Source organism: Mustela nivalis, assembly GCF_964662115.1.
Source record: "Mustela nivalis genome assembly, chromosome: 8".
Lineage (NCBI taxonomy): Eukaryota > Metazoa > Chordata > Mammalia > Carnivora > Mustelidae > Mustela > Mustela nivalis.
In genome coordinates, this window is record NC_139027.1 from 98393860 (window position 1) to 98414446 (window position 20587).

The 20587-nt window shown below is 43.4% G+C and overlaps 1 long non-coding RNA gene across 4 annotated transcripts in view; it reads left to right on the top strand.

The window, feature by feature from the left end:
• LOC309871417 overlaps positions 1-20587 on the top strand; it is a 70280-nt gene that overhangs the window by 4103 nt on the left and 45590 nt on the right. For all 4 annotated transcript variants that reach the window (XR_014315266.1, XR_014315267.1, XR_014315268.1 and 1 more), the window contains exons 2-3: positions 10636-11140; positions 14201-14384. This is a non-coding gene — a long non-coding RNA (uncharacterized lncRNA). The remainder of the gene's footprint in view (positions 1-10635; positions 11141-14200; positions 14385-20587) is intronic.

Consider the following 20587-nt stretch of genomic DNA (forward strand, 5'->3'; position numbering starts at 1 on the left):
TATTTAAATTTAACACATCAACTAAACAGAGAGGGAAAATTTCAGCATCACCAACACGTGTGAGGAAGAAATACTGGAGTATTTCTTGCCATTAGAACTTAAGAAGGGGAAATTGTTTGCTGTGGTTCATTTCTCTTTGAAGAAAGGATTCTGCTTCAGCTTGACTTCCTGCATAGGTAAATCAGCTTTTCTATTGTTTCATTTATCTGAAAAGAATAAAGCCACAGAGTTCAAGAATAAGCAGGGATGTTTTTGGGCCAGGGTTGGTAATGACCCCAGCAAATCAAAACAAGACTGTGTGCATGTGATATTCAACTTGTTATCTCGTTAGAAAGATGATCTCAATCCATTATCCCTTCCTCTTTCACAAAGCAGACATAATTATGTAATGAATTTTGTTGGGAAATTTTTGCTCATATGAAAAAGAACATACATTGCTAATCTGAAGACATAGTTGTTAAAAGCACATTACTTGGAAGTGGACGCATAATATTGAGAAGTTTGGAGGAGAAGGCTTGAGAGGACTTAAAGCAGGACGTGGGTGGCTGGAGAACTGGAAAGGGCAGAGGATGCTTATATGTCATTTCCATGATGGAGCAGGGTACAGTGTCAGCTAGGGCAGGACCTGGGTCACAGGGAGTTCTGTATGGAGGCCAGAGGCATCTTTAGCAAAGAAATCAGGATGTCAACATGGGGACTCCTTCCACTCAAGCTTAAGCTTTGTCTTTTAAAACCCTATCTAAGAAATTTAAAACAAAAAAGACCAACCCATTATGTATTTTCCTTTGGTCAGCAACTCTGAATTATGTTCAACTGAGCCATTCACAAATGAAAGAAGTTGTAACTTCAGCTGAGAAAATTCACCCTCTATACTGAAAAGTGAGTCAACTTCTTGGCAAAACTTGTGCCCTTCATCCTACCTTCTTAATATTTCTCAGCTCCCACCACCCACCACGCATCACCCCTCTCTTTTCTTTATCACAATTGTATTTACTTCAACCACCAATGAGTACTGTCACCCCTATGCCAGACACTGGGCAAGGTGTCTTCATGAACATGACCTCATTTAAGTTTTCCCATGCCCCACCAGTAGAATCCAGAACTTATGGGTAATGGACCTGGGTTTGAGAGAAGCGAGGGAACCTGTTCGGACTTCAGAGCTCAGCACTGAACTCAAGTCTTGCAACTTTATATTCTTTTAACTTCTAGTGGCCTCCTCTGACCCTGGGCACAGAACTCTCTGATTCCATTGTAGTAGGAAACCTGCCTTCTCTAGAATACAGTGAGCTGCTGTTGGTAGAGGGGAAGGCTGGAATGTTAGGAGAAGGCTGGAAAGAAACAGGAAGATCTTCAGAAGAATGAGGTCTGGGTCCTCCTTGCTAGGATGGCAGAGACCCCACCTCCTGTCCTAGAAGGGATTAGGATGCGTTATGTCTGGGATCAGGCTGGATTCTTATTTTCTCTCTCAGAGCAACACAGCATTCCTCTGTGACCATGGTTTCTCAAAGTGGCCAGAGGTTCAATCAAGACTGGACCTCACTGAAGCTTCGAGGGCTTGGCTGGAGGGGTGGAGACAGCGGGGGGTGGGGGTGGGGGGGTAGGAATCCGCAGCTAGGTGGCCTCTATGGTGTGATCAGAAAGAGAAAATGCCAGGGAAGAGAGAAAAAAAAAAAAAAACTCAAGGGCAGAAAAAACAACCTGACATGGGCTTAAACAATGCACAGAACCAAATTATTTCTTGAGATGTAGCCTGCCAGTGGTATTCCTTACTGGGGATTCTGGAGTAGAGGCCAGGAATGCTCTGAAAGACTCTTGCCTCTGACCTCCCCATGACCCACACCTGGTGGCCTGATGGCACAGGTGACAGCACAGCTGGAATGCATGTATCACACACAGCTGGGCTTCCATGTGCTGTCCCAGCCCCTGCCCCAGCTGCAGGAAGAGCAAGGCCCCAGCCCCCAGAGTTTGCCTTGCCCTCACATATATACAAATGCAGATCCCGGTAAACAGGGGCCTCAGAGGTTTGCCCCTGAATAGGATATTGGCCCAGGAGGACTGGCCTGCTTCCATCACAGAGGAAGGATGGGATGTGGCCCAGCACTCAGTAGGCCTGCAGTCTGAGAGAAGAGAGTGTCCACCTAGCAGCTGCACATGGACCCATGGGTGTGTAGGAACTGGTGGCTGACTCTTGCTGGCGCTAGGCCCTGAGGACACAGTATAAAATGAACAGGGTCCTCTTGAAAATAGGCTTAGAGTAAAGGTCTCCTTTTTTCTTTTCAGCTTACTGGAAGATAAGGCCCCTGGGTTTCCAGGGTTTTAATGTTGTGAGGTTTCCTGCAGACTTATCATCTTCCAGTTTGGGATTTGAGGGGAGGCTCTGGACAACTGGATTCTAAGGCCATTGCCATACACAACGATGTCTAGGGCATGGAATAACCGACTCTGGGAAGTGCATTAGTTCTAGAGTAAACCATGTTCCACTTCAAAGTGGATACTTGCGGTGTTAGGTTGAGGTGGGGAGAATGCATCCAGTGTGACAGTCACTCAGTCAGGTTGAGCGCTGAGCCTCCTAAGAACTGTCTGAAAAGGGACGAATGCAATCTTCTGGCTGTTTATGGGGACATGCAGGGAGCAGACATCCAATCTATATTTTGTCCACCCTCCATTTAATGACCACTCCCCTCCCACCAGCAGTTTGCCAATTAAAGGCCAATCTCTCTTGATTTCTTTGCTTTAAAAGGACATTTCGATTCACCCAGCCAAACAATTAAATCCCCCTCTCGCCTCTCCCTTCCCAGAGCTCAGGAACAAGATGCTTCCCTATCTCATGCCAGCATCGAGCCGTGGGAAGGAGCTGATCTCAGGTGCTAACCTGCAGTTATCAGAATGCCAGACTCATTTAGGGAGCTCAACTCTGGAACCCGAGGCGATCCTTTCATTGATTGTGGAAAGCGCTGTTTAGATTTTGTCCTTGCTCAGTAAACAACTAAAAGTAACTGCGGGATTTCTTCCTTACGTTCAGCTGAATCCCTCTCCTTTTCTCTCTCTGTCTCAAACAGGCGCGCGCGTCAAGCATCGAGCTTGTGCGTGTGTACACACACACACACACACACACACACACACACACACACTCCTCCCCTCCCACAGACTCTTGTTAATCAGGAAAGGATAGTCAGACCACAGTCCCTTTATAACAAACACCCCCAGCTAGCTTCTCTCCCCACACCCAGTGTCTGGGTCTTTCAGGGTGGTAGGGCTATACATATCCTGCAAAAACTCACATCTCTCCCAAAGGACATAGCCTCCCAAGTTCCTAAATCTGTAGGGAAAGCTCTTGAGAAAGGGTTGTGCCTTTGGGTTCCTCATGCTGCCACCTCTGAAAGTTCCCACCTGACTGAAATATTTGCCAGAGACTTCCTTGGGCTATTCCTCCTTGGCCTCCCTTCCCCCACCCTCAGTGCTTCCCAAGGTCTGGGTTGTCTTTGATAAGCTCGGTGCAGCTCAGACCCAGCTCAACAAAGTTGGGGGTTGAGGGGCGGATTCCCTGTCTGCAATGCTGCACTGGACAGAAGGGTCCAGGATACAGATCTCTTCAGGGATAAAGGCGAATTAAATTGGCAAACTCACTCCCATGATCAAACTTTTGAGGTTCTTAGCAAGATCCCCATTTACTCCAATTACTAATAGCAAAAGACAAAGATGCTTCCTATTGTCCACAATCTGCAATTCTCTGAATAGACCATTTGTTTTAATTAGGTCCCCTTCATTTAGCTCTATCTGTAGGAACAGGTTCGCTCTGAAGTGATTGTGTTGAACGTGCGCACTCTGCCATCTATTTGTGTAAAATAAATAGAAAGACATAATTGCCAGTCATCACAATATAAAAGATTAGTGCAAATCCTAAACAATGACCATTTAAAATTTAATAATTCTTAGAAAAAGCAATCAAATGATAAATAAAGCACAGTTTCTCTGAAGGTGTTAGACACAATCAGCCTGCAACGAATGTGTTCTTAAAAATTAAGGAACTTTCTTTTTCCAAGTTGGTCCTATTTCAAATGGAATTCGTTTTTATTTGTTTAAATTCCTTTCACACGAAAAAATCATTTCAAATTAGATCACTTCAGCTTCACATACAGTTCTTCAATATCAGCCAGCCTCCAGCAGAAAGCTTCTTAAAAGTCTTACAGATCTAATACCTGGTTTTATTCTTCCCAAGATGCCAAAACTCTAATATCTTTTATTTTTTTTAAGTCCCCAATTTTGTCCATGAGACATCCACTTTTAGGGAAACAAAACAAAACAAAACAAATGAAAATAGATACTGTAATGGGTAAATTCTTAGGACTTCAGATAGAGATATTTTTCACAATATCGAGTGTTCCACAATCATGCATATTAAGCAAATATTTTTTTAATGAGGGATATTTTGCAAATAATTGCTATTTTATTATATAAGGTACAAAGCAATAACGTATGCCATTTCTTTGAACCCCTTCCGTTTTCCTAGTACAGTTTTGTGAAGGAGAATAAAATACACTTGGGGTTTTGATTTATTTATTATGTGCCAAACCATCTGCATATTTGACAAGACTCAGCTATTTTTCTGCATCATGTACAGTCTATGCTGTGTCCTGAAGAAAGGGAAGAATAACAGAGTGCCCTCCCCTCGACCACTTGTGTTATGGTCTTGGGTGTAGCTGTTCACATGCAGCTCACAGCATTCTAGCTTCATTGTTATTGATAATGCTATTTTGTTAAATACCAGCTTGGCTAGGACTAAAGCTAATTACCTAATTTCACTTCATATTTGCCTCTGAATTTTATGCTTGATAAAATAGCTCAATGATGTTAATTAAATCTCTCCTTTCAATGATGATTTCTTTGTATTTCTCAAGGTTTGTCTTTCTAGCTATGAAATTTACACTGAAAATATTTCTGGGGTAGCAAGTTCATTGATCATTTTTGGATTAAGCCCGTGAATAAAGTATATTTTTATATGTCTCCAAGTAAAAATGGACTAGATTCTATGTAGAAGAGGAATTTGTTCTGTTTACCTCTTTCCTTCTGCAATGTTTGTGCAGATCTCCCCTCACCTGGGGAGTTGTTTAGATATTTTGTAATAGTTCACCTTCTCTGGAGCCCAGGCATAGCCATGCTAAGTTTTGAAAAATAATTCAGGATAATTCTAACTCGTAGATATTGGGACGCAGGTTGTAACCTCCTATGGCTCTCTGAAATAAGCGATATTCTGTTTGGTGCAAGGGGCGAAAAACACGACCTACCAGTGTTTACATGTGTATTCAGCCATGAAATTGAATATTATCAAAGTTGAAAAATGCAAATCAAATTAAAACCGGGAAAATTGTCTTTGGAATTACAGCGGCCTGGAGCCCCCAAGTGTTTGCTTAAATTGAAGCGTTTAGAAAATGAAAAACCCTAAATTGCTCCCCTCCATCTCCCACCCGCCACTCCCCCGCAGTTATGAAATTTATTCTTTCTCTTAGAAATACATTGAGGCTCAGGCATCAGTCGTTCGTCCTAGGCATCAACCACGTTGGAACAGAACTTTTTCTTAAAAATTGTCTCCCTTTACTTAGTGTTACTAAAGTCGGGAGTGCTTCAGAAACCGAGCGGCACCCTCTTTCCTCAATTCTGAAATGAGCCCCAAGCCATAGGCTGTCGGGCACGGTTTTGCCGCTTGCGAGCGGCGGGGAAACCTTGTGCTACTGCCGGGCGGAATCCAACCAAGCTGTGCGCTCCTGACCCGGGCGGCGCGGGTCCGGAAGGATAGCGAGCGGCGGTGCTGGGGCTCCCGGCCGCACCCCCGGGTCTGCGCAGCCGGGACTGCCAGAACGCTGGGTCCGCGGAGCTGCCGGCAAAGCCCCGGGAACCTCCTCGTGCTTCGGGCGGGCTTTCCCACGTCTGGGAAGCCTGGAAGCTGGAAACGTGGCGCCTTGCTTCGCCCCCCTCTCGGTGCTCCCTTCGTTAACGCAGGACTTCCCAGGGTCTTCGTGGAGGAGGCCGAAAAAGGGAAGTGTCAAAAACCTATGTTTTAGAAGAGAAAGAGATCTATAAAGCAATAGGCAGTGGGGAGAAGGAGCGGGGGCGGGTCAGGGTTGCCTTTTTCCAAGTTCTAAAGTGCAGGGAACAAACCTTAAGTGGCCAACCCACCAGATGGGGCCAATCCCACCCCAAGTAGCCTGCAAACTTTATTCCTCTCCTGCCCCTCCCCCATCTCCCGGCAGCCTGGGAGAAAACCAGCGCGCCCGCCGCTCTCCAGCAGGTGCCAAGCGCGGACACTTTCGGAGAGAGCCCGCACGGCTCGCGCTGCGCGGCAGGACTTGCAGGTGGAACCGCCGGCGGCGCTCTGCGTGAACCCGTCAAGGGTGGCTAGGGTAGGAGCAGGACCCAGGCAGCCATGCCCGGCAGTGTTAATTGGCTCTGTGGGGAGGCTGGGGATGCCAGCAACGACTTGGATGTGCTGGCGTGGACTTGGAAAAACTTCTACCTCATTTGATGACCCCAAGGATGTTCATTTCGCCCCGCAGCCTGCGCTTTCCCCAGTTCGCATACCCAAGCGTGTTCAGGCCGGGGATCGCCAATGGCGGTCTGATTTTTTGTCCCCAGGGGAGGGGAGACAACTGGTGGCCTCCGCGTCACTTGGTCCTCCCTCCTGGATTCCTCCTCAATCCTTGTAGATTTGAGGGGCAGACCCTGTTCCTGAAACGCAGTAAGTCCAGTCCCACGAACCCTGGTAGGGGAAGGGTGGGGAGTAGCGGAAGCCAATTTTTATTTGAAACTTGCCCCTTTATTTCTTTTCCCGGAAGCCCTGGATCAAGACTAGCTAAACTATGGCTGAGTAAACAACCCATGTTCCCCAGAGTTTTAAATCTACCCATAAGTTGTGGTCGTGTTTTGGAGATTCAGGATCCCATTTCCAAGGAGAGTTGTGGGGGCATGTTTATATTTGTTATTTTTAAAATCAAGCAAAGGAAACAGCAGCCAATTAAAATGAAATATTATTATTTGCCTCCAACGTTGTCAGTGATTTGCCCCCAGGGATCCACAATTTTCCCAAGCCTGTTAACGGGTGACAATGAATGAGTGCCTCCTGTAATTTAATTTTCCTGTCACACTAAATAGAGCTACATTGTAAACCTTAGATCTACTCTTACTGATAGGATCGCCTTGTTTTGCCATTTGCACCATAAAGACCCCCAAAAGGGACACTGTATTGTGACCTCTACTCTTGAATTATTCAAGAACTTAATGACATTTTCCATTTTAAAAAGGGAACTAATTGCCATGGATGTAAAGCATGTGACCTTCTCTCAGTGCCCAGTATGAGAATGTAACCATCTGTATGTGCATACAGGAGCTGCAGAAAGCGGGCAAAAATAGAAGAAAGATGTAAACATAAATGAGCTCCAAATGGACATGGAATTAACCACATTATTTAATTCCACCCCAAGCCATTATGTAATTTTCCAGAAAGTTCTCTTATCTAACCTAAAATCTTTATAAAATCAGCCATCAATTCAAGCCTGTTTTTTGGGTATGGCATGACTTGTTAGCTAAGACAGTAACATTTGAATTTGTGAAATCCAGTGTGTCTTCATTAGTGGGAAACTACTTGGTGTGCTATCAAACAAAATATCTAATAATCTGCTCCCTGGCCTTTTATTCCCTGGCCTTTCTTCATTTCATTTTTTTTTCTTTTTTACTCAATAGGAAAAAGAAACTCACAACTTCAAAGAAATCGCACCTCAGTATTTAGTATTTAAATCAGGCTTAAGTTAATTTTGAAATTCTTCAAGACCAGCATTCTCACTCTTCAAATTCCTTGAAAATGGATGCTTATCTTTCCTCAAAGTCAAAAGACTCCCAGTGTATTTTCTACTGTCCTCTCACTCTTTCCCTAACTCCTAGAGGAAAGCAAAAAGAGAGAAAATGTTCTTTGGCTTTATAATTTCACAGTGTGCAAAGATGCTCCCATGCTTTTCCTGATCTATCTAGTAAGTCCACAGCCAATGTTAACCATTTTAAAGGGGTGAGTAAATTGGGAATAAAACACATTCCCCAGGCTGGGATGCAAATACTTCTTTTGAACTTTTAAGTGATGCTTTCAACAAGGAATCATCATTTGGGCCGAGAACAGACAGTTCCTTTTTAATAACCACACCATGGCTTCATTGAGAACTAGGTAACTTCACTGTGAGCCTGTGTGAATTCACATCTCCATTTTGTAGAATTTGTGGAAAAGAAAATAAAGTATATTTGAACACCTGACTCGATTCTGATGGATCCCCCATTACATCACCCTCTTCTATACAACTGTTGCCACTGCAGCTTGGAGTCCTATGCAAAACAGAGTGTCTGACACTCTATCTGTGGAAGGATATTATTTTAAAGGAGTTTGTCATAAAGCCACTCTCACGTTATATAACAAAGCAACTGCTTTCATATTTCTTCAAAAGAAACGTGTTTCCTTCCTTGGTATTATGTCCTCTTTGTGTACAGTAACATAGCAGAGAAAAGGAGTAGGGACATATAGTTCTCATTGTTAAATAATAAGGACATACTTAAGGAATGAAATTTGAAACATTTTCAAACCAAGAAAAGTTGCAACAGATACAGAATGAACAAAGATCCTTCTCCTGGCAAGTTTCCTGTGCAAAAAGTGGTATGTGATGGGTCAAATGTTAATTTCACTTTACTGATTTTTTATTTAGTTCTCCAAATTAAAAAATTTTTTTGAACAGCTCAAGGTAGATAAGAAGACAGAGACACAATTAGAGGGTCTCTCACAGCATGTATTAGACACTGTCCAGCATTCTAAGTATTATAATCCAGTAATTTTTCCACAGTGACCGTATGTGTTCAAAATGAAAATTTGATTCACTGTTCAAACTGTCACCCTGTGTAAATGACAGTGGTTTTTTTTTCCATCATAAAAAAAAACCAAAAAACAAAAAATAAACCAACGTTCTTGATCTAGTACCACTTGAAGGAAATTGTAAGTACCAAGGAAAGTTTATAGCATCTTTAGAGCACAGCAAAGCTGTCTCCTCACTCTCTTTCTAGATTGCTTCCTCTTTGGAATGGATTTCTGTGTTGACAATTCAGAGAACTGGGAGGAGGAATTTTATCTTCACTGAGCTTGAGTGGATGATTCTAGAGGGATGTGCAAGAGATTCTTTATTTTATTTTATTTTATTTTTTTATTTGACAGATAGAGATCACAGGTAGGCAGAGAGAGAGGAGGAAGCAGGCTCCCTGCTGAGCAGAAAACCTGATGTGGGGCTCAATCCCAGGACCCTGGGATCATGATCAGAGCCGAAGGCAGAGGCTTTAACCCACTGAGCCTCCCAGGCATCCCTGTGCAAGAGATTCTAAATGAGGGCCTTATTTCACCCGGTTCCCATCCTCACCTCCCCCTGCCCCCCAAAAAGCAAAAGCAACAGCTTTGAAAAGAATTCCCAGTTTGGCTTTCATGAAGGATAAACTGAGGTGCCTTTTCCATGGTGCAGGAGTGGCGTTTTAGTTCCTCATCTGTAAAATGGGTTCGTTCTTTCTCCATCAAGTCTGGAGTGAAGGGACACAGTGAGGCTTTGTGACTGTGTCTCTTGGCGTTAATGGAGATCAACAACACTGTGCACTTTGGTTATTTTCCAAGATGCTGTGCACACACGGGAAAGGAAAAATGAAGCAATTATTCAGGGGAAAATAAGGTAGCTTAAGATACCAAGGCAGATATACTATCAAGCCAGCCTGTCTTTATGCATGTGTAATTTCTTCAGTTTTCCAGGCCCCATTAGGCTTTCAACAACTGTGGTGTGCCAACAGCCTGAGGTGCTTGTCTTTTTCCATTTTTTACCTCCTGCCAGGAAGACCGATGTACACATATTTTCACCCCCATGCCTGAAATTGCTTATACCCTTTGTCTCCTCCTCTAAAGATTTTCAACTGTTGATGTATGGAAAACACCAGAGCTAGGCAAAGTTGATGATAACTTTCTAATTCTATTTATCTGAATGTAGGTGCATATATATATATATAGAGAGAGAACTTCTGACTATCCTTTCTTCTTCTCCTGGGAAATAACATCAAGATAGCTCAACTCTGACATGGTTACTAAAAACACCTTTTAAAACACCTCCATTTCTTCTGTTTAGTAAATATTTATCTAATAACATGGATGTGGCCTGACTCTGTGTCAGGATTCTGCTACTGCATGGAAAGTTGCCCATGACTAACAAAATGGTTATAAAGTCACTCAGCAGTAACATTTTTCAGCACAAGCAAGTGTGGCTGTGGAAGTAGGAACATCTGGTTCTGGTGCTCAGGGAGTCGTACAAAACTCTGAAAAGATTTTCCATAGGATGGGTGAAGCTCTTGTGTTATACTGGTCCTCTATGATGCCGATTAAGTGTTTGAATCATGGAGTAATAAAGCATGTATAAAATATATCTTCACTGAGGCCAAATGTTCTAGGCATGGAAGACATCAATTTTCTAATGAAAATATAGAAACTCTTCAAAACATACCATTGGGATATATACAGTTCACTTTTCAAACAAAATTCGAATGACTGCCTGATTCTCCTTGACTGCATTCTTATGTTTTCTCTAGATTTGCTTGTTCCCAGCAACCCGAACAGAAAGATGAGATGGAGGAAGCTACTGTTTTTCTAGGAGTCCCGCGCGTTGGAAAGTACATGAACTTCTCCCCAGGCTGAACTTTGACCGTCACAAGAGTGTCCCCAACAGGCCATACCTTTGCTGTCAGATTCGAATGGCTCCTGGATGCTTTCCTCTGAGTTTTCAAAGAGTATCAACTGAGGAATGAGACACAAAAGCAGACTGTTAATAGAGAGGCCATGGCCCAAGTCCAGATGGGTGCTGTGTATGCACCTGGAGCTCTCAAGATAAAGGGAAGGGGGCACATGGAAATCGAGACTTGCCGCCTTGGACCAAACTACCAGACCCACAAAGCATCAGAATATGTCGACAAAAGATGTTAAAATATGAAAGTGTTGATTTGCCCTGCAGTGCAAATTGAAGTTGTGATGGTTAGGTTGCCCACGTAGACCTTCAACCTTCCATGAAGTCTCTTACCATGACTAATAAAGCTTACTGTGAGTAAATAATGATGGGTGGCCAATTTTTATAAAAATTCCTGGCCTAAAAGTGAGGGACTATCTTAAGATGTCATTACTTTTCAGTGACAGGGGAAAAAAAAATCCACAGACGCAGAGTGATTGCTTGGGGTGAAAGGTGCTCCAGTATTCATCCCTTGTGGGCCTTTCTTGGCTGGTTGATAAGATTTTGTGGCCCTGCCTTATAGAAAGCAGAGTGGGCAGCATGTACATAGGCCCTGTGAGCTTCTTGGAGTAGCAGAGCAGGCGCACTTTCCCCAAGGAACCCTGGCCCTGACGGGACCCACGAGTAGCCCAGGGCACGCACACCAAGGCCTCTGCCATCTCCCCATCATGGCACACACATGGCACACTGGTGATGACACATTCCAAAAGGAAGGGAATCACGGGTCTCAGGGATGGTCAGCTTGGGGACAGTTGTATTACTCTGAGTGCCATTTTCCATTATTGGGGTGAAGTAGGGCATCGAAGGGACAGAGTTCAACCTGTTTCAAGTGAAAAAATGTCAACCCCAAGGCCCACAGAGCACCTCTCCTTTCCTTTTGAAGACTGAGTGTCTTTCACAAGCTGGCCATTTGCTGCATGGGGGTTTCTAACATAATGTGATTTTTTAGTGTGCTTTGTCTCCGTGGAGAGGCTTCAGAAAGCCCTTGAAGTCCTCAGCCTTAAATCCATGTTAATAGGGGAAGTCTTGTTTTTTTTTTTTTTTTTTTTTGGTGGAGAGATTGGTTGGGAGAAACATTGACCCAGACTGCACTCTGGGTAAACTAGGGCAAAAGACCTGATATCATCTGCTGGGTACTTATTAACCACTGCTCATTTGTGGGATCAATATTTCCAGCAAAGGAGTCAACACTCAAGATACACCACTACGTACGTCTCATTTTTTTCCTTGACACACAATTTATTTTATAAATGCATCTGCTGGAGAAGAAAAGGCAGTAGGAAGGACTGTGTCTTTTATCTGAGGGATATGCAAAGCACATTTATTTTCAGCTTTTATCTCTGGAATTGTATGTTGATCCCATACATATAGATTGATTTTGTTCAGGTAGATAATGAAAAGTCAAGTGGAAAATTACACAATGGCACTCACGATCCTAGTCTTATATCGGTATATAAATTGGTTTATTATTTCATTCTATTAAAGAGTTTTTTTTTCCCCCCCTTAATACCAGGAAAACTTCACAATGCATCATGTTGTCAGTTTCATTGAATTTTCTTTTGGGGGAGGAGGTAGAGAAGGGGAGCAGAGGGAAGCCATTTATTCTGCTCCCTTTTCTAATTGTACTGGCTAAGTGAGCTTCCACAGGCGAGTGTCCTTGCAAATTCTCTCCCCCAGCCCACTTTAGGGTCACACACACAGTTTCTGTAACTCCGGGGCCCTTCTGGGCCTGAACAAAGATGTTCACCGTACACATCCTTTTCCATAAGTGGATATTTTCCACCCCAGGCAATTCTAAATTTTGTCACGATGACTGAAAAAGGCGAGCCCCTCCCCGGAGTACGAAGAGACCAGGGGCGAGAGGGTGGTAGCCGGATAAAGGCCACCACCAAGGGACAGCTTGGAGCCAGAATCCTGGAGGAAACGTTATTAATAAACATCTTCTGGACATTTGGTAGCCCGTGGAGCTTGCTCCAGCTTAAAGCAATTAATTCAGGACACTGACATAAACTCTCCAGGTCTTTGACAGCTTGGAGCTGAAATAAAAATGCTAGTTCTCCCGGGAAGAGAAGAGGCTGGCTAGCTCTTTTCTGGACTGTTTGCTTATAGGCCCAGAGAGCAACCTTCCTTGCAGAATGAAATGCAAGGGCACAAACAATGTACCAGGGAGAGAATAGAAGATGGGAATGAACAGTTTGAACTATTTGCTCAGCAGAAGGGCACCACAATGCTGGGGTAGTGGTTTTCCCATGCATCCACCGTCCCTTCTTTGGGGTCTTTTGTTGTCCCCTGTCTCCTTTGGCCAGATAAGAGCACAGCTGCAGCATTGCAGCTAAGTAAGGCTGTACTTATCCCCCTAAATCTCGGGGTGCCTTTACTGTAATGGGTTAGGCTCGGCTCCCTTTTATTTTACAAGGGGATGGCAAGGGAGAGAATGGAAGAATGGAGTGGGGGAAGGGTATGTGGGGGGCTAGGACTATGACATGGTTTGTATCTGATTTGTGATTTTTTTTTTTCCTTTCTTTCTTAAATCCAGGCAGTGATCACATATAGTCTTTGTGGGGCATTTAAATAGAAGGGTTCAGTGATTTGTAATGGTCGCTGGATAATATGTTGCTTTTTGGGGAAAGAAGCAGAAAGAGGTGTGTGTATAGTGAAGAAAAGTGGGGGGGGGGTTGAGGCAGAGTTTTTGGTTTAAACAACCAGGCTTCTCTGGTTGTTGGAAACATGGGAAAGTTGTGAATTGGCAATTTAAAAACTGTGTTCATTGATGATCTGTCACTTCTGAAAAATCATTTTGGACTCTTCTCTTTTCCAAACTTCTTTTGTTCAGAATAGGGATGGAAAGAGGTTGCTGGAATCAGAGTTAAAACTAGAATAATCTGGAGATGAACATAAAATGTACTTTTGTAATTGCCATAAATTATACCACTAATCAGAGTAAATGTCACCTAAAATGTAATCAAATGTTCTTTCACATTTGCTCTTTTAAAGTCGGAGCCTACTTTAAATGCCGTAAGAGACAGTAGACATGGTAATAATACAAAAACAAGCGCAAAGTATGGTTTACATTAAATTCATTTTAAAGTCAGAATCTAACACGGGTTTGCAGTTGTGTGTGTGTTCCAACTCAGTGGGTTTTGCCACCAATGTTGGTTTTGGGAGCCAAGCCACAATGCTTAATTCTATTGTAATAAGGTTTATTTAGCCTGAATGGTTTTATAAGGTGAAAAGGCAAAAAAGTTGAACATGGAAGAAAATTCAAGTTTTACTATGATTCTATTAATTGTTCACAGGCCAGAAACCCACCTGCGGGAAGTAGAAAGTTTCAATGCTGTTTTTTGTTTTGTTTTGTTTTGTTTTGTTTTCCACAGACAAAACTCACAGGAAAAAAAAAAAAAAAAAAAAAAACTTCTGTATATTTTTCCTGCTGGGTGGTCAGAAGGAAAGGCCATGAAGCCAAAGGCCTCCCATTGAGACAGTGCTCTACGGAAAGCCGACCTCACGTGCAGCAGCCGCAGGAGATGAGAGCACCTGTCTGGTCTCCGCCACTCCTTGGTGAGCTATGCGCGTGCGGGGGGAGGGCAGCCACGCACCACCCCCATGACAGGGGACAGAGACTTCCTCCCCACGACACCCCCCCCCCACCACTGCCGGGAAACGCCCACCCCATGTGCCCACACGGGGCTCAAGACATCCTGCAAAATGTCGTGTGGTCATTGTCCAGTAGAGCTGCTAAGTAGTTTTAATGCCAGTGAGTATTAAATTTGTTTAAAAAACGTGTGTGAGTGTGTGGGTGTGTGTTCTGCCCTGCAGGGAAGAAGGGAGAGAATATGGGAGTTGGAGGCCGCGGGTGGTGGGGGGTGGTTCTATTTAGACTGTTGCAAATGTGTGATGGGACCATGAAAAAAGATTCCTTCATATATGTCATTTTTGCTATGCTTTTGTGTAAACATATATGGATGGCATAACCTTTTTTTTCCCCCTACAAGAATTATAATAAAACTATCAAGTACAAAATGTTATGCATTTGTTTTGCAAGCATAGATTTTAAAATTTTGTATTTAGTACAGAAATGCTACCACATAATAAAGCACAAGCATATCTTCTTTCTTGATTAGGTGCTTAGATTAAATGTATACCATTTACAAAAACTGAGCCAGGTGAAGGAATAGTAGTCTTCTTAGGTAAATGTATTTCTTTTCTCCTCCCTAACTCTTGATATGAAGAAAAACTTGTCCGAAGAAAATTTTTCTCCTACGGCATTTTAAGAGTGATCTGAAAATCATATTGAACCTTCGTGGAAATGACTTTTCTCTTTTCAAGACCATGGATTTCCACAGAAGGGGAAATGAGGTTTTTTTTTTGTTTTTTTTTTTGTGGGGTTTTTGGGGTCAATTTCTGCAAAGAATGCCCATACGTCTGGTATACAGCACAAAGCTGCATGCGTTGAGAGGCCTCTGAGGGAGAAGGAATGCCACAGTGGAGGGCAAAGGCACAAATAATGAATCAAGTTTAAAAGACTGTGGTCAGAAACAAGGAGCAAGTGATACTGATCTTATATGAGATGGGCTTGGACATCACATCAGCTGCCACGGGGTTTGATTAATGAGGCATTAAGGAGATCGAGTGACACTTACAGCTAGTTACTTATGGTGCTAATTTCAAAACACTTTGCAATAGACAAAGACTCTGCTCATAATGCAAAGTAATTTGTGGTGTGTTCCTGGTGAATGCATTTAGTGAAGCAAATATAGTTATGCAGAATTTAAATTAAGGTTGACACTAGTGTAAACAGAGCCCAAGAACCACTGTCCAATAATTTGATGAGGACACAGGTTTTAATCAAGCCTCTTCCACTAAAATAGCAATTTAAATCCCCATCGTTTAAACTGGATAAAATGCTTAACCATGAAGGTTGGGGGGAAAAATAGAAATTTACTAGAAAAGATAAAAGAAACACAATATCTCTGGGGAAACTGTGACTATATTTTGACCCAACAAAGCGTTATCCATGTTGATTTAAATATCGGATTGATTCCAGGGCTGGATTCTAGGAATTCGAGGGCATTTGCCAAGTATCTTTTTTGTTGTTGTGAAATTATGGCTTAATGCATTCTGGTATTATTAATCTTAAAATAAAAACGATCCTGCTAATGAGGAAATGGAGACTCCAAATGGATTCTGAATCTCTAGAAGTATTTATTTTATTTATTCAGAGGAAAAATATCACCCTCCATGGGCCCCCAACCGACTGGTACTTGAACTGAAATTTTCCAAATTGACTGGGGGTGGTGAGGATGGAGGCAGGCCTGGTACCTGGAGCTGGCCTGCTTACCCAGAAGGATACCTTTTCCAGGAAGAACCCATGCACTCATATATGGCTATTTTCTGGTTTGCTGGTTTATTTATCTTACTAAAAATCATTTGGGGAAGAAGATGGTTAGTCCAGGCATTAACATTAATTAAAATGCCAGCCACCCACATTCCAGGGCCTGGGAGGTCTCCTGTATCAGAAACAAAACAGAATAGCAGTTTACTCTGTCACAGCTCCTGGAAGGAAAAAGCAGTGAAGGCTAGAAACAAAATATCCCAGGTCTCAGGACTTTACTGTTAGCAATGGAATAGGAGAGTGAAGGCAACTAAATTGTGATCTGACTGTTCCAGATCATGTTAATGATGTATCTTCTGGGGAAGAATTTGTACGGAGGTGGTTTTTTATTTATTTTTTATTTTTTTATTATTATTATTTTTAATATTCAAAAGAAAGGGCGCTAAACAATTAGAAAAAAAGAATGTGTTAAATTTTAAGTGGTAAATGTAAGGTGTTCTGAAAGGCTCCTAGCGGTAATTTTCAAGGTCACCCTCCTTATGGAACTTAGACCAGGGCAAAAGGTGAGGGGAAAACTGGAGACTCAAATTTTGGGGAGAAGTACTGAGTATTTACTTTGATCCTGGTCCCATCTGCGTGGCAACAGGTCCTGTACGCGGTGAATAAATCATGCTTCTAAGGTCAGATGGACAGTAAGGGCAGGGTTATCCCTCTCTGATCCCAGAGCAGTGTCCCCTGTCATCGGCCTCAGCCCCACAAGGGACGTGTCCTATTGCAAAGAAGCCGGTGTCCCTTTCTTCCTTTCTTTGCTATTCTTTCCTCTGTGGTGGTTGAGTGGACTGTCAGTGCTGCTTTGGGAAGACTCCACTTCAGGTGCATCACCTGAGGAATAACCGAAGACTCAGACTCCCTTCCTCCAAATATGTTTAAGAGGGGAAGGGACCTCTGATCATCTTCATCCCTCTGGAATCAGAGTAAAGGGACTGAAAATGCATCAGTGTGTGTCACAGCTGCAAAGATGGGGATTCTGAAGGTAACGAGGTTTGTATTCTCTGTGTTCAAAACAAACAGACTCTTTGGCATCCTGATGTTGGGAGCTCAGGTGGAGAGGTGAGAGGAGATGGGCTGGGAGGTGGCTCAGAAGCCACAAGGCTGAGGCTCACACACTGGACATTCAGCCTGCAGGCTTCTTCTCCCTTCTACTAGAGGAGAAGCTGCAAAGAGCAGAGTGGGACGGTAGGAGGCGGGGAGAGACCTGTGCAGAACCAACACTGCATGTCAGTGTCTTCCTGAATAATGTAAGGAATATAATTTGTTAGGCGATGTCTTTGGGGTTTCCTGGGTTTGGGAACATACTGAGTTCCTTCTGGGCTCTGATTCACAGACTCTTCACCTTGTCTTTGATGCCTGCTCTGTGGAGTGTTATCCCTAAGGGCTGTGATGCACTTGGCATTGACACAGAATGTTGATTTTTGCCCTTGGGAGGCATGACCCTGCCTGACCTATGTGGCAAAGTCACATCTCATGGCAGTTGCAAGCTTTGGGGGACAGAGGTAGGTGCTGCTCCTCTGGGGACAGTTCTGATAAGTCCTTAGTGGGGATGGCAGTGAGCAGCCCCATGGTGCTTCTCCTGTACCTCACTCCTGCTTCTTGAGGTCCTGTTCCCAGGAAGCCACATGCACACATGTCCTGCTTCCTGCTGGAAGAGTTGTCCTCCACTTATCTCCCCATGCTCGTTGGGGCTGGCCAGTCAGTCCGTGTGGGAGGAACAATGTGGGGGAAGCATTTTGCTATCCCCTTCACTTTATTCTTCTACCCATAAATCTGGAGACTTCGTGCGTCGGAACTCACTTGCCACACACTCTTGGCTGCATCTTATTCTTTTTTACACTGATGCATTGATGCAGAATTGACGGGGGTGGTTGCATTTCACCCTCAGCTCCTGGGAGGTAACATGGGTGAAGGCTTGTAAATGCCAACCCATCTCTTTTGTCCCCTGTCACTCTCTGTCTGTCAGAGGATAAAACAAAACAATGTCACAGACAATTGTTAAAAAAAAAAAATGGCTTCACAAAATTCCCTGGACATAACTGACACTGGTGGTACATTTTGGACTCATAGCTTTTTATGGAAACATGGGGCACAATTGTGTGTGGCAAGGCCAATAGGCTGTCAGCAGTCAGCTCTCTACCTTCACTGAGAAGAACTCGCATTCTTTTGCCTGCTCTGTGAGAGAAATCCAAACCTGTTTCTCCTGCCCTACCTCTCGATTTGGAATCCCAGTGCAAATCCCAACATCAACAAGGTTGCTATGGTTTTTTATGATTATCTTAAGAATTTGTCTCAAGTGAGGCTCGAGTATTGCCAGGGGAAGGCGCTGAGATCACACACGGCTCAGCACACATTCCCCACTTTCTTCCTTCCTGTCTCTTGCACTCCAAACGCCACCTCCGGGCACACAAAACTTGCTTTTTTATAAGAACCACAATTTACCATGTAATTCTGGGCCCAGAGCCCTCCACTGATTTCCTCTTACACTGAAAAGAGATGCCAAAGATCTTCTCATCACCTTTAAAGCAGTCCCCATTCCCAATAAACACTGACTCCTTCCCTGGGACCCCCTGGATAGAGCCCTTGGCCCTTTCATGGAAGGCAATCCACTGAGAGGCCCTGGTTGTCTGTAGAAGGTTCTTCCCAGGTACCAGGAGACCTAGACTGCCATCCCAATGGATGCCTAATTCTGCATGCTTGTGTGTACTATTCCTTGTCAAATGCCAGGGTCTGCATTGGGTCACTTCTTAGTGAGGTAGCCGGGAGGGATGAGACCCTTGTCCCACATCAGAGTTAATTTTGCATCAAGGTGGGTTTGAATGGGCTGGCAGACAGCCTCTTTTTGGTCTGGGAATGTCCACTGACAAATAGGTTGAGTGACAGACTCCATGGAAAGCCTAAACTAAACTGCTATTATTTGTTATAGTGTACAGCTTCTAATAAGCATTTTGGGGGCCAGTTCCAGGCCCAAGTGGTATCTCTCAGACCTAATTTCTAGGTTACACTCTCTGTTCTCCTCTTTTCTTCTTCCTCACCTCCAGGACTCAGGTATGGGCTCCTAGTGTGTCTCCTGACTCTTGTCAGGGCTCAAGTTTCCAGCCCCCCCCCCCCAGGCTCTGCCATGCACTGAATCATTAATAACATTGATCATATAGCAGAAAGCATAATTCTGACTTATTCTACAGAATTCTTTATATGCATGGGGGTGTTGCCAGCTCCAGCCCCTGTGTGTTTGCTTAACCAGTTTATTACATAGGGACTGAAGCCCTGGAGTATTTTCCAGATAAAGAGGTTAATATTCTATTTCTTTAAAATGCACATGGCTCAGCATTTTAGGATATCTCTGAGCCTGGGTGTACTTGATATTTATTAGCAGTTTTCTAAGAAATATCTTGAAATGAGAGGGTGGATTCTGATGGCTTAGGGAAATTTCTGGGGTTATCTGAGCACACCACTTATCTATGAACTTAGAGCAGTACCAGTTGGGATGTCCATTGGCATAAACCAGCAGGACAGTTTTCACGCTCTTGTGAAATTTCCAAATCACATTCCTTTGTTACTTGAGAGTTGGTTGGCCAAGGTATTGGCAACATCTCAACTCTGCCTTTCTTTAATTATTTACCAAATCCTGTTAATTCTTCTTTCGTAATGTTACATTTATCACTGCTTTTCCATTCTCCCTGCCAGCACCTTCATATTGGCCCTTTATGACAAGGAAAATCAGCTTCCTGTACCACCTGTGTTATTACCAATAGTTGGTTTCTGGAAGTTTGTGTCCAGGCCCACAGGGCAGGAGAGTTTGAACAAGCAGCTTATCTCTAGTTATCATTGCATTTTTTAGGAGGCATTCTAAACTGATCATTTCAATGTCAGTGACAGACCACATTCTGAACATTGCTTTCATCTTAAAAAAATCAACTATAGTTTGTCATGGATATGAACGTATATTTTTAAAAATATTTTATTTATTTATTTGATAGAGAGAGATCACAAGCAGGCAGAGAGGCAGGCCGAGGGAGAGGGAGAAGCAGGCACCCTGCTGAGCAGAGAGCCTGATATGGGTCTTGATCCCAGGACCCTGAGGTTATGACCCTAGCCGAAGGCAGAGGCTTAACCCGCTGAGCCACCCAGGCACCCCTGAACGTACATATTTTTTTAACTTAAGGAATATCAATTTTTATATATATTGGACCTAGTATGTATAGAATCTTAATTTTTTTTTTCTGTTCAAAACTAGATTAGATTTTCTGTAAGAGAGTAAGAACTTGTATTTCCCACAAACATAGTGAAAGGAATTAGGAATTCACCATACATGGATGGGGTAGGTGTCTCTGGATCCCACATTGATTTGGACTTCACAAAGAGAGAGGCCATAAGA